Genomic DNA, 22,506 nt, shown 5'->3' with positions numbered 1-22,506 from the left:
CCTTCCCTTCCCTTCTCTTCCCTTCCCTTCCCTTCCCTTCCCTTCCCTTCCTTTCTTTTCTTTTCTTTTCTTTCCTTTTCTTTTTTTCTGCCAGGCCTACAATTTAATCAGTGTAGTAGGGAACCTCCAGGGATGAAACTCCCCTTTACAGATTAGCAACTGATCTAAAGTTTATAGTCTTAGAGGTTTGCCTCAGTTAGTTAATACCAGGGATCTTGTGTGTGCGTGTATATATATATATATATACACACACACACATATTTATATGCCATAAACATTTGTGTGTTTATTTGTATGTGCATATATACACATGTACATATAGAGTTGAAAAAATCATAATGTAACCTAAAGCAATGCTTAAAAATGCACTAATATTTTAGGAATTCCATCTGTCTGTCTATTTATCTATCTATCTTTCTGTCTCTATATGTCTGTCTTGCCATCTATTAATCCTTCTAAGAGACATATACATATGCATGTATATATGTCTACATATATACACATATGGATCCTTTGTAGATAGACAAATCCAATGAATATATGTAGCTGTGTATATATGCATATTATAGTAAGCATTTAGGAACCATTTTTATGAAAATTATAGTTTATTAAATTATCAATGCTTTTGTGACACTATGATAAATTAGTAAATATATGTGGAATACTCGATTTAATTTTTTCTTTTATTATTTTCTTATTTCCACTAATGGCTAAGTGGCCAACATTAGGCAAAATTATAAGAATTTTGAAACCTTGCCTTTCTTTTGTTCTTTCATTTATTTTAATTGAAAAATTAGTAGACTAGATGATATATCTTGTATATTCATTGTACTTTAGGAAAGGGGAACTTTAAAGTTAAATATAGCTTGGGTTTGTTAAAGGAATTACTCTGAAGGTATATTGAGTTATATTCTAAAAATTATTTTAAAAGTATACAAGAAGCCATCTGTGGATAAAATAAGCTTTATAACTAATTAGGTAAACTCTCTCTGTGTAGAGTTATTTAAGATTTTCAAATAATGTGATGGTTTTCATATTTACCCTGATTTATCTGCGTTATTCTTAGTTAAAAATAAAAAATATATATAATAACAAAAGAAAAGCCCCTAAATCCCAAGTGCTAGCAATTTCTTAATTGTCCATTTTCTTTAGCAATATCCCTCTTAGAAAATCTAGAGCATGTTCACTTCATCATTTTGATACCAAATTAAATTCAGAATGATTAGGAAAATACTTAACAAAACATGACAATTTATTTTTTTTTATTATATCTTTCTCCCAGTTCCTTTTTTTAGTTGTATATGTACCATAGAATTTGAAAAGAATCCACAGATATGTTATATTTTTTCAATAGCCCAATGGATTGGAATTAGATTTTTATCACTAATGATCTGAAAGAAGCCATTTTTAAAAAAAAACAAATATTAAAATTCCTTATGGTAACTGGAGGGATATGTGATATTAAATATATATATACACAAACATGTGTATATATAGTATATATATTATTAGTCATCTATAAGAGTTGCTTTTTTCTGTGTAAAGTACATTCTAGTTTGAGTGAATCTTAATATATATTATTTTAACTCATTGTTCCTTGAAAGTAGGAATTGTATTTGTAGTCCCTATGCCTAGCATAGAACCTCGCACAATAGGTATTTATTAAATGTTTATTGATTAATTGGTTGGTACAAGCTTCACTTTTTAAAAGACACTCCATTTTTCATGTGATTATTTTTTAAGAAAATTAATTTTAGAGAAGCATGGGTAAACTGAATGATACCTAGGCGGTTTTCTTTTTATCTTTTAATTGAAGCAGACAACTGAGTCAGGAAAGTTATTCATTTCTAAATGAACAAGTTAATTATGGCTGTACTTTTTTTAAAATAGCTCTTTCAGAATGAAGAAATCCTTTGTACAAAACAGCAGATATTTGTCATCTTATTTTACTAAGCATATTCGCATGTTATTTTTCATCAACCAAAAAAAACTTAAAAATAAGTAATCTTGGTGAATTTTAAACAGTAATTAATGTAAATAAATAAAGTAATGTAAATGTTACTTTATGAAAAAATTATAAAATTCAATTTTAACCTTATCTGACATGAAACAAGAGATTAAGTTACATTTTTTTAAAGTCTCTCTAAACTTGAAGGGGAAAAAAAAAAACCTAATGTCATTGAAATCCATGAAGCTAACCAAAGGCAGAGAATGGATTAAAATCTTTGTTTTGAGATTTTAGCAATTCTCTTGCCTTTTTAACATATGGTCTCCAGATTCTGCAATATCTGAATTCATTCAAATGTTTTTGAGCAATATGGATAATGTGTTGAGGCGTTGGAGTCATATAAAGATAAACCAGATTTGGCCCTTGCCCATTTGGAGCATATAATTTAATGGAAAATATTTAGATTGAAAAGACATAGGCAGAATATCTAAATATAGGTTATATTTTTGAATGTCCACTCTCAACTAGAAACAGAGAACAAGTTAGAATATGAAAAAACCCTAAAGTATACTTATACTTTAAAAGTAGCATATTTGAAAAATAATGTGGAATTTACTTTTATAATACCAAAACATTTTTCTTTCTTTATTGGTACACTTTGCTTAATGCAATGGAAGCATTTCTGTAAGATTTCAGGTAAATAAATTGTTGTATATAATATCTTAACTGCTCTAAAAGGATATCTATAACTTAGAGAATGATTAAGCTCAGTTGGTTTTTTAAAATGTAAAAATATACTTTTAGATTCTCACATATATCAGATTTTCTCATGTAGAGACTGTAAATTATTTTTCTATCCACTTTGAAAAAAATTATTTACTTGAAATCTGTGATGATATCAATGTGGGCACTACATCTACTGATCTAGAAAAGCTCCTTAATAATCTTAGTAAATATAAATAAACCATCTATGACTTTGGCCAATCAGCAAATTCCTATTCCAAATCAGAATATCACTGAGATTGAGCTATGCTGGCATACCTTTTAAGAACTCAAGGTCATTTCTAATCTATAATGAGGCATAGAGGGTGAATAGGAATATCTAATCAAAATATATTTAATTAAATTTATTTCTTTATAATATATAGTTCACAAAGACTGTAGAAAATAGGTTATTACAGAAATTTTAACCAGGTCAGTGTCACAAATTCTTTAAAAACCTTATTAACAAATATTCATATTTTGAATGATTCACTTTTAGTACTAAAATGTGTGCTTGTCATTTTTGAGAGATAATTTCTAGTTATCCAGATTAAAGCTCACACTTGGTCTTTAGTTACTAAAGATTCAAGATATACCAAGTATTAGTGGTGATGATAATATGAATTGTTCTAATACAGTATATTCTTTGGAAGCTTTTGTTTACTTCCTCCATTTTATACTCTAGTAATGGGATTTCTTTGTCAAAAATTATATATAGTTTATTCACTTTATTTTCATAATTCCAAATCAGATAAAGTCAACAATTATTTATTAAGTGCCTGTTATGTGCCAGGTCCTATGAATTGTTCTCTATTGTTTTTTTCACTCTGTGTCCCCACGATGTTCCTCTGGACAATGTTTCCATTTTTATCATCTCTGTCAAATGTTTTCAAGATATTTATCATTAGAAGTTATAATCCATAGCACCATGATGACTTCCTTGAATTTTAGCATTAACAAATTTAAATTATATGCGGAAAAACATTCTGTACTTTCCCAACCATACAGTTCTATGAATCAGAATTTTCTTAAAATGATTTCTATTAGGGTTTAACAGAGAAAGCTAATTTTGTTGCTGTTCAATCATTTCAGTGATACTTAATAATTCAATTTGGGGTTTTCTTCGCAAAGATACTGGACTGGTTTGCTATTTTTTCCTTTTGTCCATTTTATGTATGAAGAATCTGAGAGAAACAAGGTTAAGTGGATCACACAGCTAGTAAGTGCTCCATCTACTGTGCCACCTAGCTACCCCTAAAAACTAAGTTTCCCAATAAATTAACTGCACTGTGTTCTAAATAATTATTTACCATTCCTTATGAGTTAAAGGGAAATGATTATTTCTTTAGGTATTTCTTAAAGTATGGTGATTTACATACAAAATTCCTAAAAGCATTAAAGCTGTTAAAGTTTAAAACTTCACTAAAACTTTTGAGATATCCTTTATGTAAATTGGCACCCTGTAACTTTTAGTAAGGAAACTAAGGAAATGTTATTAAACAAGATACTTATTTAGCATATAATTAATGTTATTTAATGATATTTAGTTATTTTCTTTTCCTTTCTACATTGTTTTTAACTGATTTTAAAAACTATTGATTTTTATTTTGATATATAGTTATCTTTAAAAAAAACACAACTATGTTTAATTGATTTTTTCTTCTTACATAAATCATTTTTAGAGATATCACTGCCACTCTCTAAACCTACCATTGAATCTTTCCATGTTACTAAGAACAATTCAGTAAAAACAGCTGATACAGTGACCCTATTTGATAGTAAATGCAGCAATCTTCCCTAGTAATATTACTTTCTCTCTGGCAAGAGAAGGAATAAAAACATTGGTGTTTAGTTATGTAGGATTTGATTTCCATTTAGTTATCTCTTCAGTTATATTGTTGTCCATTTGTATATTGTTTCTCTAGTTCTTTCTAAAAATTTAATTAAATAGAAACCTTCCCATTTGTCCCTGAATTTCTCATTTTTCTTTGTGAATTTTTTTTATTTATATCACTTAGATTTCTAAATTGATTACTGTTCCTTCCTCAACCCAGTAAACTCTCCCTTCTACTAAGACTTTTGAAGAAAAAAATAGTTAAGTAAAATAAATCAACATATCAACTACATTGTTTCATACCTTTACTTTTCCACTTTCGCAGAGAAGAGAATACAATATAATTCTTTCACTCTTCCCTGGCACAAGCTTGCTCATTAGAAATATTCAATATTCAGTTTCATTTTGTTTCATTTCCATTTATGTTGTTTAGTCATCTTATATTTTGTTTTCCTGGCCTCCTCTTATTTATTCTTCATTCAGTTCACTTAAGCTTTCTCATAATTTTCTGAATTCTTCATGTATGTCATATCTTACTGGACAATAATTTTCAATTATGTTTATATACCATAGTTTGTGAAGTCATATCTCCATGTAATGTACACATTTTGTTTCCAGTTCTTTGTAACCACAAACAGTGCTGCTGTGAATATTTTGTACCTTTATTTTTGTCTTTGATCTCAATTACCTAGGATCAGAATTTCTGGGTCAAAATGTATCACTTAATCACTTTTCTTGCATAATTCAAAACTGTCTTCCACAGAATTCAGAATTCAGCAGTGTTTTTTGAGCCTGTGTTTCTGTATCCCTTCTGACAAGAATTCTTTTCTTTTTTTCTTTTTTGGTTGTCTTTGACAATTAATTCAAGAGATAAGGTAAAACTTCAAGATTGTTTTATTTTATATATCTATCATTATTTGGGTTATACTTTGATGTGTGTTAATATTTTGTATTCTGTCTTTTGAAAACTGTTCGTCTCCTTTGACCAATTATTGGCTTTTGGTCTAATAATTTGTTTTAATTCTTGATTTCAAATATAAGTAACATTTAATATTAAGATATATTCTACCTCACAGCCTCTTTGTTCTTTTTGCATAATTTAATTTTTGTAAAAGCCATGAGAGTGCTGAATGAATATTGACTCTTTTTTTTCACATTCTATTCATTTTTAAAACACTGTTTTCTTTAGTTTATAATTGTTTCTGAATTCATATAGAAACAACTCTTTAGTTGTCAATATTTACCATTACCAGATTCCATAGGTATCATAATATATTCAAAGTAACAAAAAAAAATCCTAGTTAATTCTTTTTTGGCAACCAAGGTACCATTTCCATGAAACATGATTCCATTTGTCATTTTCAATTGATCACCTAAAATATGTTGCCTCAATCAACAAGTACAGTACAGCATTCATTTTTCACCATCTTTAATAGAAAGCCTTTAATACTTGTATTTTATTAGAATTTTTAATCAAAAAATGGTGAAATTGCATTACTTTGTTACAACCATGAAGTAACAATTAGTACAAATAAATCAAAACTAGATACTAAAATGAGTCAAATTATCTTTAGCTGTTTTATAAATGAAGGTAATTGAAATTAAATTAAGTTCCTTCCAAATCTAGAATTTTTTTATTTGGAAAATGACTTCTTTTAAATGGGAATATCATTTATCTTAGGAAGAGAAAATATTTTTCTCTTCAAATAAAATTGATCAAGACTGACAAAAAAGATATTTTTTATCAAAAATTCTCATTAATATTCACATAACTATGTAATTATTAGTACATTCACTCTGATTAAAAAGAAAATAAGGAAAATATACATTGATTACAGATTTTTCATTTTTAGAGTTAATTTTCAGTGATTAAGATCTAAAGCCTCAAGGAATTTGGAGAATGGATATTCTCATATCCTTTTTTTTTTTTTTTTTTTAACCCTTGTACTTCGGTGTATTGTCTCATAGGTGGAAGATTGGTAAGGGTGGGCAATGGGGGTCAAGTGACTTGCCCAGGGTCACACAGCTGGGAAGTGGCTGAGGCCGGGTTTGAACCTAGGACCTCCTGTCTCTAGGCCTGACTCTCACTCCACTGAGCTACCCAGCTGCCCTCTCATATCCTTTTAAGTTTAATGAAATGGTAAATTATGATGACAGCCCAAGATTGATTGACTGTAAGTAACAATAGCTTCTAAAATGGTAATATTGTCAAACATATGCAGTTATATTTCTAGTTCGTAGAACTTTGCATCAATAGTTTGCATAAAAATGAAAATCTTGGAAGTATTGCCAAGCAATTCTCAATTGGGTTAGGTTTTTAGTATTAAAAATGGCAGTTGTTTCTTGTTGGTTTAATTTATCCCAGTATTTCTTGCATGACCCAGATAGTTATATTTGTTTCATTTATGCGTGAGGAAAAGTTATTATTTTTCATATACCTGAAAATATTATTTAGAACCTCCAGTTTTGGAATGAACTGATAGTTAACTATTAAAAGGGCTGACATGAGAATAGTTTACCCTTTTCCCATATCTGTATTGGAATATAAATTAAATTTTACTTCTCCAATCTGTTATCAGAGAATTTGGGGACACTAAATTATATATAGACTGCATAATATAACTGTCAAATAAGAAAACTAGGTTTGTTGAGGGTTTCTTTTTTTAATCCTTGCTGTTCAGGTGTTTCATTTTTTAATCTATCATGAAATGGAACAAACTGAGAGAAAGTTACCAATAAAACACAGTCATGTTGTTTTTACTAGATGATATTCATCACACTTTAAAGTATTTGTAGCATAAAGGATGAATTCTTCTTTAAAGATAACCTTATGGTAGCAGAAAAGAATGGGGTGGAAAAATGTGAAGAATTAGTGATTTTAATGAACATTGATAACTTAATCCCTGATCTTCTCCTTTGTACTTAGATTAGTCATTCCAAAGCTATGGTAGGAGGACTTCTGGACACTTGAAGATTTAATGAGTCTATAAAACCATACATATATCAGGCATTGTCATTTTCATTTTGATCTAACTTCAATAAAATATGCAGTTTCTTGGTATAATAAATAATAAACATAATCTTTTGTAAACTGACTTTCATATACATTTTGTGACCATAATCCTGAGAGTACTTATTAGGTTTTTGCCATTATTACTACTATACCACTGAGTACTTATATGTGTGTGTATATTTGTATCAGTAGTATATTTTTTAGAATTAATAAGCAAAACATGTATATATATATGTATATATATATCTTATTGTTTCTTAAATGTATGTATGTCATTGTTAATACAATACAATGCAATTTAAATGCTACTGATGTCATGGGATCATTATTAATTTGTATATTCTGTCAGTTGACACAAATGTTATTTTAAGAGGTCACGTGTTTTGGAAAAATTTGGATTTTATTCTGCGTATGCTGGTTGTAGAAGGATCTAACTAGAATGATAATAGAAAAGTAATTTTCAAAGGATTTGACCAGCTATTGATTTCCATAGAGTATTTGAGTTGGACAAGAGTGGGAAAGCTGTTAGTCAATAAGAAAAAGAAAACTAAATGCATCAGAGCTGAAAACAGTAAAAAAACAGTTCTGTGGATAAAATGAGTTTAAAGAGCCAATTTAGTTTTTGCTTTTGCTTTGAAGAAACTTTAATAGTGTTTGTAGCTTATTCCATTCAATTTATTTACAATGAAGACATGATACGGGTTTTTCTTCCTAGATTTTATAAATTATGCTTAGATTTTTGTGACACTATAAGCAAAATATAATAGTGAATAGATTTGATTTCTAGGTTTGTACCCCCTGAATGTTTTCCTAGAAAGGAATTAATAAAAATTAAATATTTTCATGTACTCAGTGATTAAATGCTCTTAAGCTATAAAAATCTGTCATTGGTTAATGTAGGCTTGAAAAGCAAAGCAGTTTTATATAAAATTAATATGCATAATACCCTGTAACATGGTTAGCAATTAGTTTTTATCAGATTATATATATTTTAAGTTACAAGAATAATTCCAAGGTAATTAAAAACTAATTTAAATTTGTGTTTATCACCTTCCTGATACCAGTAGTATTACTTCAAAAGTTAACTACCATTGACACAGTTATGAATATTTAATATTCTTCCCAAAACTACATTAAGAAGCAATTAGACAATAAACTTCAAGTTGCATTAAATATTGAGTACCTTAGTACTCTCTTCATGGTATGTATATTAAATATAAATTAATCTCTATGAAAAGAATGAATTATTATAGAATATATTCTGCATTTCTCACAAGAATTTAATTCATTTAAACAGTTATCTTACTGATCAATAACACTCTTCTGAGAAGTTAACTTTATTATTCTGTTTAAGGCCCAGAGATTGAGTGAATTGATAAAGGTCAAAGAAATAATTAAAGGAAATGAGAATGAGACTCACACTCTGATTAATTTTCCTTGGTTTTCACTCCTTCAACAATGTAAATTAGCAAGTCATATGTTAACCTGGTTTTAACTTAGTTCTACTGAGACCTGAAATTTCTGCAACCTACACATTTTATAAATTATTTTCTAACATTTGCTATTATATTATTTTCATTAAACATACTACTTTTGCAAAATATATAACTTTTCTGTAATAATATCTGTTTATAATTCAAAGAGATCTAGTTGAATGGTAAATTCTGAATTAAATGTATCCCTAATTAACAATAGTTTTTAAATTGTTCTTTAAAAAAACTTAAGGCTCATGCAGAAGTTGTAGACTTTGGAATATATTTAAATAAAAAAAAATAAAAAATTAGTAAAATGCATAATAGAAGAAAGCATATAGGTTTTTTCCTCTTAGGGAAATCAATATTTGAAATTTAGAATTTTGGAAAATAATATTTAGATAAATATTCATGTAATTATTACCTGTACTTCCCTATGGAAAATGATGTTTTGCATAGCAACTCAAAATACTGTCTAATGTAATTGCAAGGCAGAAGTACTAGGAAACAGGTTTACTTACAAAGGAACTTTGGATATTAAAATAGGCTGCTGAAGCAGGAACACTCTTAAAAGCAGTGATTTCAGCTAATTTTCAGTGTGATACAAAATGATTTTTGTTATGCAGAGGAATTGCCAGAAGCTTCTTGATTTTCCTTGTTAGAGTTTAAGAGATCTGAAAGCAAATGGAGAGAATAAATATTTTTTTGAATATTTGGATCAAGGAACAAATGAACAAACACATCTACATTGTGGTGATTTCTTTCATTTTGAATTAAACAATTCAAATAAATATGAGAGCTATAGAAACAACAGTTTCAGTGATGTATGTATATATACATCATATACATATAAACACACACACTTAATATAATTACAGAGTTTGAAGCAAATGAAACACTATTTGCCTTTATCTCCATGGGGATCTGAGAGTTACAGCATTATTGATCAGAAATACTTACCTTACTTCTCTTCGCCTAACAAATGATAGTCCATACTTAGGGTAGGGCCTTTTTTTCTAAGTGAAAAGAAAGAAAAGTTTCCAAGTTCATCCTTTTATAATGCAAGGTAGATTTTTCTAGCCATCCTAACTGGAACTCTGCCCCCAGATTCCTGGGATTTTTTTGAACATTTTTGAAAAATTTCAGAAAATTATAATTTGTTTTTAACTTATTTTAAAAATATGTTCTATTCTTAAAAATGTTAAACTCTTAAAATTACCTAATTCTTTCTATGAAATAGATTTTATTTTTTGAATGTAAAAACAGGAAAAATAATTTAGATGAGTTTACTTTTAAACTACCTTTTCTCTGGTAGATATTGCTATCTACAGTAAAGTAATGCCATCAGTAACCTATTAAAAATTAGTATGCCACAGTTTAATCTTAACAATAGGTTATGTCTTGTGTTTTTATGTGATAATGAGCACTTTACAGAGGCATTGTGTCATAGTCCACAGAGAGGAAAGCTCTAAAAGCCAGAAAGACCTTGGTTCAACTCCAACATGTATAATGCATAATGTGAATGGGCAAGTCTCCTCACCTCTCAGTTGTCTCAACAACTTTCTGAAGATAATTTGCAAAGAAGGTGCCAACCTGCATTGAGAGTTGTACTAATGAAATTATGGGTCTGGCTTCTGTCCCTAATGATGGTAATATAGAAGTAATAATCTTCCTTTTATCATCACCTTCCTCCTAAAAAATTCAGTCCTTCGTATGTCAAGGACATTAAGGACTATAAAGTGAAAGTTTGCCATCTAAAAATGAAAGAACAGGAAGCAAATTAGTCTTTTGTTTTAAAAAATTGTTTGGCTTCTTCCCTGTTCTTTTCTACTCATAATATATATCATTCAAGTATTTATTAAGTATATTCTTTATGTCTGGCACTGTGCAAGGAGCTAGACACAAGCAAAAAGAAGCAAACAATCCTTATTCCCAATGAGCTTATGTTCTAATGAGGGAGGCATAATTAAATTATATACTTATGCATATGTATGTGTATATGTGTGTATTACACAAACACACACACACACACACACACACACACACACACACACGCAGGCACCTGTACAAGGCAGGTAGATCCAGACTGAGACACTAATAGTGTGGCCCTGACTGAATCAGCCACTTAATACTGTTTGTCTCAGTTTCTTCATCTATAAAATGATCTGGAAAGGGAAATGACAAACCACTCCAGTATATTTGATAAGAAAATCCTAAATAGGTTCATGAAGAGTCCATTTTCAAACTTTAAAATTACATGTTGGAGTTAAAATTCTTTCTATGGGACACTTTTCTATTTTAAAATGTAGAAATAGGAAAAAAAAACTAAATTAGAAGAATCTGCTTGTTGGCCAACTTCTATGATATAAATATGTACAAATATATACGTGTTTATATACATATATCATTTACATAGAGATAATAGTTAAACTCCCCATTGTTGATGAGGTTACCAAGAAAGAACAGCAGTTCTTAACCTTTTTGTGTCCAGAACCCTTTTGCAGGTCAGTGAAAACAATGAACAACTTTCCAGAATAATGTTTTGTTTTTTTTAAACCCTTAACTTCGGTTTATTGTCTCATAGATGGAAGAGTGGTAAGGGTGGGCAATGGGGGTCAAGTGACTTGCCCAGGGTCACACAGCTGGGAAGTGTCTGAGGCTGGATTTGAACCTAGGACCTCCTGTCTCTAGGCCTGACTCTCAATCCACTGACCTACCCAGCTGCCCCAATAATGTTTTTAAATACATAAAATAAAATGCCTAGAATTACAAAGGAAGCAAAATGTATTACAGTACATGAAAATATTTTTTAACTTTATGGATCCAAGAACTCATATAGAGGAAAAGGGAATATCCATAGTTAGGGGATATGCATAGAAAAGATAGAGAAAAGGAGTGAGCAGACAGGTAGGAGACAAATTTGGAGGGAGTATCCAGATTGGCTATGAGATAGGAGTAACCAGAAAGATAGGGCTGTCAACAGTGTCTGTCAACAGTGTCAGATACAGGAGATAAATTGAGAATGATACATCTTGAGCAAAGATTTGACAATTCATGAGATCTTTGGTAACTGAAGAAAACAGTTTCAATTGAGTGATAAGATTGATAATTAGATTACCAAAGATTGAGGAATGAGTTAGAGGAAACCAAATAGAAGCAGTTAAGTATAAACTTTTTTAGTGAGTGTGGCTAAGTATGGGAGCAGAAATCAGTTAAGAGGATGTTTAGGATCCAATGAAAGTTTTTTTTTTTTAAAGATGAATATACATGGGAGTATTTGATTATAGTAGAGAAGGAACAAGGTGATTAGGAATATGTACAGGAAAAGCTGTGAGGAGTAAAGGATCAAGAGGATCGAGGCATGTGTAGAAGATTTTGTCTTGCCAAGGAGAAGGAAATATGTATTCTTAATATCATCAATATTATTAAGTCTTCTGAGAGTTTTGGTAATATATGGATATTTTACTGTAAAAACTTTTTAATTTTGTTGGATCATCTTTTAAAAATTGTTAAATAATGTTAATTAGGGTCAACTTATGTTTATATATAAGTAAATAGCTTCTCATTTTCTTAATCTACAAAATAGGAATTGAAATAGATGATAAAATTTGCTCAGTGCTTAAATTATTAACCTAATACCCTACCTTATTTAAAGGCTAACTATATGTTAGAAGTGGAAAGATGTATTTATAATGTTAATTTGAAAAGATGTCATTTGGAAAAGATGTGAAAACTGGCATTCTAATAGAAATCATTATTGGCTATGAGATATTAGTGATGAACAAAGATAAAAACCAGTAAATCTGCCAAATCACAATATAAAAATTGGCATATAAAATAAGGTGGTGATGAATGATAGTTTTTAATTCCTTTTACTTGGGAAACATCAAATAAGTTAAATATTTTTACATTGTTTGTGTTTTGTCTTCATTCAAATGTGACCATCTTGAAGGCAAGGGACCATGTTTTTGTTTTTCTTTGTATCTCCACTCTTTAGCACAGTACCTGGCACATAATTAAATGTTTGTTGCCTGATGGCATATTTTCTGAATTACTATCTTGTATTGAAATATTACCTAAAAATGTTTCTATGTTTTTGGTCATATAAAGATAATTTAAAAGCACATAGCTTGTATCACTAATGAAATATAATATAGAATTGTGAAGTATAGCATAAAATGATTCTTTTGCATTAAATATTTTGCTTAGAATTATAATTGAATCACATTTTAGTAGTGTTTACTAATTTACCAATAATTTCTTCTATAAAACAGCTTCTTTCATGTACATTTTTAGTGGATCTACATTGCAATCTGCATTTGTTGTTATTATTTTATTACTCTTTGGTAATTCATCCACATCCATAGTTTTGTATTCATTTCAAAGGGCCACATTTAAAGAAAGACATATCACATTGCAGAGTGTCTGTCTATAGAGTGTCAAAATTTCTCAGAATAACGTGTTTTTGAATGACCTTCTTGTATCAGAAACTAAAAAAGAAAATACCAAGAGGAAATATAATATTTCTTCTTGGAAGACCATCATGTGAAAATGGGATTCAATTTGTTATATGTGGATCTAGAAGATCAAACTAGGTTTAGTAAATGGAATTTTTAAGGAAATAGATATCAGGTTTCACTGTAAGAAATAACTTTTTTACTATCCAGTAGTGGATAGATTTGTTCTCTACAAGTTCTAAAGATAGTATTCTATAATACAATAGTGTGATGAAATTGGTGGCTTTTAAGGCTCTATTTATGATACATATTTTGTTTTTCTCAGTTACCTATAATCTTTACCCATACACAAACAGTCTAACATAATGAATACTTGGCTTATCTTGGAGTTAAGATGACCTGGGTTTAACACATACTATGTGACCATGGGCATGTCAAGTAACTTCTTGGTGGCCCATACTCTTTAAATCCTTCTAAATTACAAGAATTACTCATCTATATTTGCTGTACACTTCCCCAAGAAAACTTGAAGGTTTCGGCCATTTTTTTCTAAAGAACTCATACTCTTGCATCAGTTTTGTTTGTTCCAAAAAACAGAGTTAAATGTAAATATTAATGATTATAAACACAAACTAGCAAACAGTGATTACAAAATAAGACATGATTCTTGTAACATATCATATTACTGGTAGTAACAGGAGAAAAAAATGAATTTCTATCCTTTAAATTAGAGGTATAACTGTTAGCTATTACTATTAACAAATGAGTCCATATAATACTTATTACATTTTTAATTTGAAACTTCTTTCAAAGAGCTCAAATCATGATTTGAACATAACAGTAAAATAAAAAGGGAAAGCAGAGACAGGCTAGTGTAAGGGATGAGAATTGAATGACAAAACAAGAAGGAAAAGGATGGATCAGGAAGAAAGGTAACAAGGATAATAATAATATAATACAGCATGAAATAGTAGTCCATATGATAAACAAAAAGAAAGTTAAAAATAGTCTCCTTATGTACTTCTCCTTCTCTTCAAAATATGCATTGTTTGGTTGAAATATAAATAGTGGAAGAAAATTATGCATCATGATTAGAAGGGCAAAATAGGAGGGATAGAAACTCATAGATATGAACCCTCAGATACGGTTTCTTGTATGTGATTTGGTTCTTTTATAAACCTTTCTTCTGCAAAAACAATAAACTTTAGTGTTTTCATTGTTGAACATTTGTTTCATTTTACTACCATCTCAAATTCATAACTCTGTTCAGTTATTAAATTTCAAAGTCGTGTGTGTGTGTGTGTGTGTGTGTATTTTTGGAATGTCATGTCTTAGTTTATTTTGTAATTATGCAACATTTTGTTTATTGATTAAAATTTCGCCAATTACCTGTCAGTATTTGCATCCGTGTTCTTGTTAAAGGTCTTTACTTATGCTGTCAATTTGTTACTATGAGATTGCCATAATTTTTTCCCTGTATTTTCTGCTCAGTTTTCATAGTATTAATAGATTACTTCTTTTCATTATGGCAGTTTTTCAAAAGTAAAGGTTTGTATAGAAAGGCTATGTTAAAATTAGGACATACTGTAGCTAGAACTCTGATTTTATACTCTAATCTAACTCAACTTGATGTGTTTGTTTTAAGTTAGACCAGTGGTTCCCAAACTTTTTTGGCCTACCACCCCCTTTCCAGAAAAAATATTACTTAGCCCCCTGGAAATATTTTTTAAAATTAATAGCAATTAATAGGAAAGATAAATGCACGTGTGACCATCACCACTTTCCTGGATCACTGCAGCACCCACCAGGGAGTGGTAGCGCCTACTTTGAGAATCACTAAGTTAGACTGAAGGTAAAATCATGGAAGTGTTTATCTTTTGTTATAACACCAGAAGTTTTAAAGTCATCGTTAACTTGTCCTATATTAGGAGTGGATATAGGATTCAATTGTGGATTAATTGTGCTTCCCGTCCTGTTTTTAAAATAATATTATACTGGTTAAAATAAAATTAAAAAAGTGATTTAGAAATCTATAACATACTGACATGCCATTTTATAACTATAGATTCTAAAGTATTTTACTATCACTCATTTCAAAGAATTTTTCGCCACTATATTTTTTTAGCAAAATACACTATGACTTGATAGAAATATATATTCACACAACAATCATTATTTCCTCTCTCTAGTTCTACTTTTAAAGTTTCCACTTTTTCTTTTTGACCCGACTTTTAGCACTGAAGTTCTTACTGTCTACTTTTTCTGGTTAAATGGTCTTCTGCTTTCATTGAACTATTATCATTTCAAGAATAATCATAATCTTTATGGATGTGTTTATATGTGTTGTATGTGATTATTAGAAAAGATTTATCAGCTTTGGAGTACAAATCATATTTATCACAATATATAAATTGCTCAGATATGAATAGAATGTTCAGTGTAATGAGGTACATGACACCAATATTTCATGTTTTCCTTTTACCATTCTTGGATTAATAAATGGTGAATACATTGAAACAACTCTGAGGGAGGAGTTACATTTGGTCTTTGAATGATTGGATTATCTCAGAACTTTCCCTTACAATCAGGAAGAAAAAAGTATCATTTAATTAATGGTGGTTATGATTTTAGGAAGTACTGAAATGTGGCTGGTATTCTGAAATGAAGATTAGATTTTACGGGAAGTGTAAGAGAATTGAAATAAAATAAAAAGAAACAATAAAATGCTAGATTTGTAGTCAGAGGATGTGGGTTCCTTACTGAGCTCTTTCACATACTCCCTGTTTGACTTGAATACATGGCTTATTTAATCTCTCTGGGCTGCAATTCCATATCTGTTAAATGAGGTTGTTGGACTAAGTAACCTGAAAGGTCATTTCCAGTTCTAAGTCTAAGGTCTTATGATCCTACTTACTAATGATCTTAGGTAAGCTACTTAAACCTCAGTTGGTAAAATGAGGAGACTGGAATAAATAACCTCCATAATAGACAAAGCTATGATTATGCAATCCTCCATATGTGAATATATTTATTATCTTAATTTAGTACTAAGGAATCAACAAGTTTCTTGCTTTTAATGCATATTTTTAAAACAAAAATTCTAAAAATCTCTCACTGTATTACATATTATGGTATTTTACATATATATTTGGAACTTGATAGAAAAGATCAAATGATTATTACTGATCACAAAAAGGGTTTCAAACTGAATTTATAAAAAACCTCACTTTTCCTATATAAATTAAAGGGAAAGAATAAATTATCATGTGAATAATTTCTCAACTTTTAATTCAGATAACTTAAGGCTTTTCCAGTTAATTCAGTCTCTTATGAATCTAGCCATTAATTTTTCAGATTATTATAATTTCTTTATTACCAAGAATGTATGCACTTTAATAGGAATCTTAATGATCTCTTCAGTTATTTGCTTTTCCTTTGAATGGCTCTAAACAAAAACATAATCTAAGACTTGAAATCTATTGCATTTGTTTATGCCAGTTAAGTATGTTCTAGATAATTTCAGTTCTGAAAAATATCTATTGTCTTCTTGGTGCAGAATGCACATATGATGACTGCATCATTCTGCAAAACCTGTCTCTAGCATGTGTTCTCTTGACTTTATTCAAGATACTTCACTCAATACTTTATCCATATTTTATAGATTTGTTACTAATTTCACATGGCTTTGAAGTATATATTTAGATATACAAATGCATCAGTGTATATTTATATTGATACACTTCACAGATTTCTTTTATATATTATAATTTTATTTGTGCCCTATTGTATAAGGTAAATTTTTAGATTACATTTTGTACCAAAAATACTCAAGACTCCCTGTTTTTCTTTTTTTTCTCTTTTGTATTATTATTACTATTAATACATTTTAATGGCCTTTTTATTTTAAGGATTTTTTCATATTTTTGTACTATGGAATTCAGGTATTTGTGAATTGATTATTTAGTCTATGTTTCCATAATAGTTTCTTTAAGTGAGGTACAGTGTTGCATGTCCACAATTCCATATTCCTATTAGATTAGTCATCAGATTTTGGGGAAGTCGAGTTAGAAAATCTGTTATAAGTTATAATTGACTACAGTTTAAAAAATGAAAATAATTAAATATGAAAGTAGACGGGTATAGTAGGGAAAAGCCTGAACCTTAAGTTAATATAAACCAAGCAACTGACCATGGACAAATAGTTCAACTTCTATTGTCTTATTTTTTTCATCTGAAAAACTAGGGTAATTATGTCTGTTCTGCCAACCTCACAAAACTGTTGTGAGAATCAAATGACATTGTAATGACTTTGTAAAGTGGTAAATGATATGCAAATTTAAAGTGATATTAAAAATATTCTTGTAAAAAATACTCCAGTGGGTTACAAGACCCCTTAGATCATGGGTGACAATATACCATGGGAGTTATCTTTTACTGTTATTACATGAATGTCTTACCTCCTCTTATAGTCACATATCTCTTGGACTATTTCTTTTACAGTTCTTCAAAGTATCAGCCAATTAAACTAAAATCAATCAATAAGAATTTATTCAGCATCAATTATGTTTTAAGCACAATGCTTGACACTATATATTTAAGTATAATGAAATATAAGTATAATGAAATATAGAAAATGAAATAATCCCTACTTTCAACTAGCATATATTTTAATGATGACGACGAGGAGGGATAATAGTAATTGCAACTGTAGCAACAAGTTGGGCAAACCTAGACACACAACCAGCTAACAAGAATCTTCTACTACCTACTTCTCCTCTCCTGCCTCTACCTGTCCTGAGGAAGAACAGGAGCAGATATGGCTGTAACTGAAGACAGAAGGAAGAGGGCTGGGTATGCCCAGACCAAAACCCATTCTCTTCTGGCTAATAATGCCTTATGCCTGAGGATATCTTCCATACACATTGCCTCTTCCCTCCACTAGTGACCAAGGAAGATCCTGTTGCACCAGCAGACTCAACATTGGACTCAACGCAGGCTTGCTCCAATATCTTTTGCAAAACCCCTTAGAGACTATAAGCTTCATCATTCATTTGCTTCCCACTATTTCCCCTGTGTTTTCTCTTTCTTTAACCTTGTATCAATCAATCATTAATCATTTAAGAAAAAAAATACCTATCCCTAACTTTTTTATCCATATTCTCTTATATCTTATCCCATTCCACATTCTACTCCAACCCTACTTACACCTATATGATGGAATTCCTTTCGCAAAGTGAGCAAACTGTCTCTCATTCTGGGAATCTTTTATACTACTTTTTCTCCACTAGCCCCCAGAGACTTAACTACCCCAAGTGATCCTGCATTTCTTACTATCCTTTCTGGCAATTTGTACCTTCTTTCACATTCTCTGATACATTGATCCTACAAGAGAAGTCAGAATAATTCTGGTTTCCCATAGTCACTTGTAGACTTTCCAATTCTTCTATTACTTAGTAACCTTTCCTCTTTTAAAATTCACTCAAAGTTTTCTTCCCATTCCAAATTATGATGACTAGTATGACCCTCAAATTATTCTCCCTCCTCAAGTTCAGCTCCCAAGCTTTCACTCCTCCCTCATTCCTCCTTTATACTAGAAAACTTATATTCACTTAATCTCTCCAATTCCTTTACTTACCAATTCTTTAGCCTTCTGCCTCCTAAATCTCATGACCCAATCCTTCATTATACCTTAGCCACATGCAAGGATATTCACACACTAGATCTTAAAATTACTCAGAAGTATTCTGCTTTTATATATATATATGAATGGTAAGGGCCAGCAATGGGGGGTAAGTGACTTGCCCAGGGTCACACAGCTAGGAAGTATCTGAGGCCAGATTTGAACATAGGACCTCCCATCTCTAGGCCTGGCTCTCAATCCACTGAGCCCCTCTTTTCCTAATTAAAAACTCAGACATTCCTTTCATGACCATGATTTCCTATTCTCTTTCACCCTATGCCTCACCCTTCATAAACCTATTCTTCACTCTAATCAAGACTTGTAATCTTTGTATCTTTCAGTGTTTTCTCAAGATATTACACCATCCTTATTTCCCTCTCTTCCTTCTCCATTAACTTTCATAAACTAATATTTAGCCACTTCAGCTCTACACCTTTGTCCTATTTTCGCTTATCTCTTCCAAACCTCAGTTCTGGAATACTCCAAGCATCCACCTTATTCATTTCTACTTAGAAGTTATTTAACTCTGATGGATAGAAGTCACAAAATCCTGCTGAGTGAGTGCATTGCAAATTAATGTTATCTAATTTCAATTGGACATTTATTGCATCAAGACACTCCTTTTAGTCCTCTCTTATTGATTCCCTCACTTATTCTCCACAGAAGCTATTTTAAGTTTCTTCTCTTCTACCTCCCTCTATATTAGCTAAGGACTTTTTCTCATACTTTACTGAGAAAAATCAAGGCCAATCAAAATGAACATTTTTTTTACCTTTCTCTTCCACCTCAAAATCAAACATTGTGCTCGGTACTGTATTAAGACAATGGATCAATTTCTACTTACCTACAAGAAGCTTACATTTTAAGGGGGAATATTCACATACTTAAAGATATATATGTGTGTTATATTCATATCTTCGTGTGACACTCATATTTGTGAATATGTATTCATATATGTAAAGATATTGAGTTTGAATATGAAGTAATAAATAAATACAAGTGAATGTATATTTAAATACAAGTTAGCTTGGGAGGAAGGGCACCAATACTCAAGAGAAGGCTTCATACAGAAGATAATATCTAAGCAAAATCTTAATGGAAGAAAATGATTTTAGGAATGGAAGATAGAGAGGATGTGAATTCCAGACATGGAAGACAGCCAGCATAAAGGCACAGAGACATACGTGAGGAAAGGAGGTCAAGTTTTTTTGGATCTCATAGTGTAGCAAAGGGATGTAATGCCCATTGAGGCTGGTAAGATCACTTGAAACCAGATTGTATAGAATGCTAAAAGCTTAGCAGAGGAGTTTAATTTTTATTTTCCTTAGAGGCTCCTGAAAGCCTCTGGTTAGGTTGATTAGGCAGAGCTGGTTAAATATGGAAGTGATATCATCACATCCTTGCGTAAGGGAAATCACTGGCAGAAGTATACAGGATAATGTGAATTTTTGAAAGACATGGGTCAGAGACATCAGTTACTCCAAGTAACGAGTAATGAAGGCTCCCAAACTAAGGTAGTAACGATTGAAGTGGAGAGAGAAGATGCCATATAAGTAGAAACAGCAAGCTATTGGATATATGGGGTAAGGGAGGCCGAAAGCCTGAATATAATGCTGAGCTTGTGAACCTAGGAGACTGGGAGGAGGACGATGGTGCCTTTGACAGGAATAGAGAAAAAGTTTGAGTTCAGTTTTGTACTTGCTGAGATATCTTAAGGTAATCTATTTAAAATGCCTGATGTTGTTGTCATTCAGCCATTTTGGTTGTGTCTGACTCGTTCATGACTATTCAAGGTTTCCTTGGCAGAGATACTAGAGTGGTTTGCCATTTCCTTCTCCAGCTTATTTTAGAGATGAGGAACTAAGGCAAACAGGATTTTTAAGTGACTTGCCCAGGGTTGCATTGCAAGTACCTGAGGCTGGTCTTCCTGACTCTAAGCCCAGCACTCTATCTAGTATGCCATCTAGCTGCCTCAGAATGCCTAATGGGTAATTGATAATGTAGGATTGAAGCTCCAGGGGAAATGTCTATATGAAATTGAACCTCCTAGAAATGATGAGGTTTTCAAGAGAAAGAGGGAGAAAGTAGGGAAGACAGCCCAGGACAGAACTCTGGAAAATATCCACACTTAATGGGTGTGATACAGATGATGAAATAGCAAAGGAATCTGAGAATTACTAGTGGTAGGAGAATCAGGAGAGTACTGCCATGAAAACCCAGAGAGAAGAGAGTGTTATTCAGAAGGAGGGTAATAGACAAGTGTCAGATGCAGCATTGAGGTTGAGAAGGATGGGGATTGAGAAAAAACTATGAGTTCTGATCAATTATGAGATCAATGGCAACTTTGAGAGAGGAGTTAAAGTTGACTGATTAGGTCACTAGCCAGACTAAAAGGTTTAAGGAATGAGTCAGAGGAAAGGAGAAAAAGTAGAGACAATGAGTGAAAAAGAGGAGATTTGACAATAGCCTGAGCATATGTTGGTGTCTAATGAGGTTTTTTTTTTTGTTTAGAATGAAAGAGAATTGGTGGTTGTATTTGAAAACTGTAGAGAAGGAACCAGTAGATAAGAGAGGTTGAAGATTCTAGAGAGGGGAGATTATTGATGATACAATTTGCTGAATATCTGAGGGGATGGGATCAAGCCTCTGTAAAGTACCAGGTAACGTACTTGGCCCAGAGGTTACAACAACAGAAATGAAACAGTTTATTTTCTTATAAAGCTAAGGTTTTGTCAGAGAAATAGCTTGTGAATAAATTATTAAATGAATATTAAATTAGATATAAGGTAAAAGGAGGAGAAATAGCATTGGCAACAGAGAACATCAGAAAAGGAACACGTTACGGGTGTTGCTGAGTATTGTCTAATGAAACAGTTAAGCCTGGGTCCTGGTGGCTCCTGTACCATTGAAACTTCCCTTGAATGCAGCCTACTCCAGCCACTACTACAGTTGATGATCCATCCCTGCTGTATTTTGCCAACACAAAGTCACCCTCTGAAGAAAAGGAAAAAGAAGAGGCAGGGACTAACAAGACCCAAACAAGCTGAAATATTTGTTACCATCAGCACTAACCATCACATGAGTAGAATGTCATCACTGCCATCACATCTTGCCACCCAGAGAGTCATAAGCCAAAGGGACCTGAACCAAAAGTTGTTTATTCTTTTAACAGATTCAGTGCCCCAGCTCCTGGTCCATTATATGCTTGCTGCTGTCATAGGATAGGGGGAGGGCCAAGGGACCACTTAGGGTTTTCCACTTAATACTAAAATGTCAAGGTCTTTTAGCAATAGGTCGCAACATGACTAGAAGCAGCCCCAAAGCTCCCATTTGCCTTCTA

The 22,506-nt window shown here is 31.3% G+C and overlaps 1 protein-coding gene across 3 annotated transcripts in view; it reads left to right on the top strand.

Moving 5' to 3' along the window:
• The window catches only part of NOVA1 (NOVA alternative splicing regulator 1), a 172,201-nt gene that overhangs the window by 57,376 nt on the left and 92,319 nt on the right, over nucleotides 1–22,506 (top strand). The window lies entirely within an intron of this gene.

The sequence above is a fragment of the Gracilinanus agilis genome, chromosome 2 (assembly GCF_016433145.1).
Source record: "Gracilinanus agilis isolate LMUSP501 chromosome 2, AgileGrace, whole genome shotgun sequence".
NCBI classification, from domain to species: Eukaryota; Metazoa; Chordata; class Mammalia; order Didelphimorphia; family Didelphidae; genus Gracilinanus; species Gracilinanus agilis.
This window is presented reverse-complemented; position numbering and strand designations above follow the sequence as displayed.